Source organism: Myotis davidii, unplaced genomic scaffold, assembly GCF_000327345.1.
Source record: "Myotis davidii unplaced genomic scaffold, ASM32734v1 scaffold534, whole genome shotgun sequence".
NCBI lineage: Eukaryota > Metazoa > Chordata > Mammalia > Chiroptera > Vespertilionidae > Myotis > Myotis davidii.
Window position 1 is genome coordinate 682,154 of NW_006286678.1, and position 1,735 is coordinate 683,888.

General features: G+C 43.5%; 1 protein-coding gene across 2 annotated transcripts in view; it reads left to right on the forward strand.

Annotated features, from left to right (window-relative positions):
* The window catches only part of LOC102764048 (acyl-coenzyme A amino acid N-acyltransferase 2), a 7,116-nt gene that overhangs the window by 706 nt on the left and 4,675 nt on the right, over window positions 1-1,735 (forward strand). The gene's annotated exons all lie outside the window — the stretch shown is intronic.

The window sequence follows — 1,735 nt, forward strand, 5'->3', positions numbered from 1 at the left end:
GGTGTTTGGCCAGTTTTTAACTGTCCTTCCTCTGAAAAGTCGAGTTCTCCTTGCGGGCATAGACTTGCTCCATTTCCCCCTGGGAATGTGGGGGTCTGGAACCAGCTAACAATGTGGCCTTAAACTCTCAGCCCCTATCAGGTTGCACCCGTATTACTGAGGGCTACCTCTCCAACAAGGCTAATCCCTCGGGAGGCGGCTCAGTTGTGGTTTCTTGGCCTCTGTGTTGTTGCTTCCTATCCTTGGTTTCATTCACACTTTGCAGTGTGCAGGGTTCTGCTTTCTGCTGCAAAGAAGTGGGGAAGCCTGGCAATTTTATATTGGACTTTGAGGAGTCCCTCAACTTCAGTAGTAGTGTATCAAAATTCAACTGGGTTTCTATTTTTCTTCATCCTCTCTAAGAAGTTTCACTCAATTTTATTTTTTTTGCTCTCTTACCTATCATTTAAAAAAATTTAATTCCTCAAACATTTACTGAGCCATTAATATATGCCAGGCACTATTTTGGGAATCAAGGAATAGAGTGCTGAACAAGGTATAATTCCTGCCCTTGAGGAATAATTTATCATCTAGAGTAGCGCTACCCAACAGACTATTCTATAATGATGAAAATGGTCTATATCTACATTGTCCAAGGCAGTAGACAGTAGTTAACTGTGCCTACTGAGCAGTTAAAATGCGGTGTGGGCGAGTCATTACATTTAAAATTTTATTTTGAATGAACTGAAATTTGATTAGCTGCATGTGGCTAAAACGGAAAGATGTACTTAATAAAGAAATAATAAGCCCTGTTTAGATTCAGATAACCTGTTACATACAAGCATAGCTAAAGGTGCCAGCTCTCGGGGTCCTTGTCTCACACCTCAAAGGGCAGCTCTGAAACAAAAGGAGACCAATGACTTCCACACAGCTGGGACATAGCCTGTGGTGAGAAGCTGCTCTGGCCTGCAGCAAAATGGTCCTAGAGCCTGCAGCTCTGCCCTGAAGGGCTGGGGGAGCGAGGTGCAAAGTGCTGTGCTGTCCTGGAACAGGGGTTTCTCAAGGTAAAAACAATCTCATTTCTGTCTCTGTCCCTCTCTCCTCAGCTCCCACACTCGACCCCAAGACAGGCTTTCTGTGATTACCTGGGTATAGCTTCTGAATGTTGGGAAGTTAGCCACATATAAAGAGTCCAGGACCAGGATTAGGATGAGGCAAGAGAAGCTCCTGGGATCCAAACTTTCAGAATTTGAGGGGCTTGGCAGTGCCAATACATTTTGCTACCTAGGTGCCCTGTTGCCTCACCTTTTGTCCTGACCCCGGTAGAGTGACCAGTGATCTCTGAGTTTCAATTCTAAATTGGTGGGAGGAGAACACCCCTGGCAAGTCTTGAATCACATATCTGGACCTGATCCAATCACAATGACCCCAGGGTTGAGGTCACGTGGTATAAACATAGGTACTGAGAGTTATTTTCTGGGCTTTTGTGGAGCAATTCTCAGATAAAGAGGAATCAGGTCTTGGGGAAGAAATCTCAACATCTTATATTATTACAAAAGCACTATTTAAGTAGAGTACTTTTATTACATTTCTGGTGTTATTATGAATCTCATAGCTCCCAAGCATGTATATATATGAGTATTAATAGGATCCTTAAAGTTTTCGCATGTAGTCCACTTGGGGGATCAGACCAGAGGCGGGATACCTGCTGGAGAGTGGGTACGGAAACAATTCAAATTAATTCAACTTGAAAATA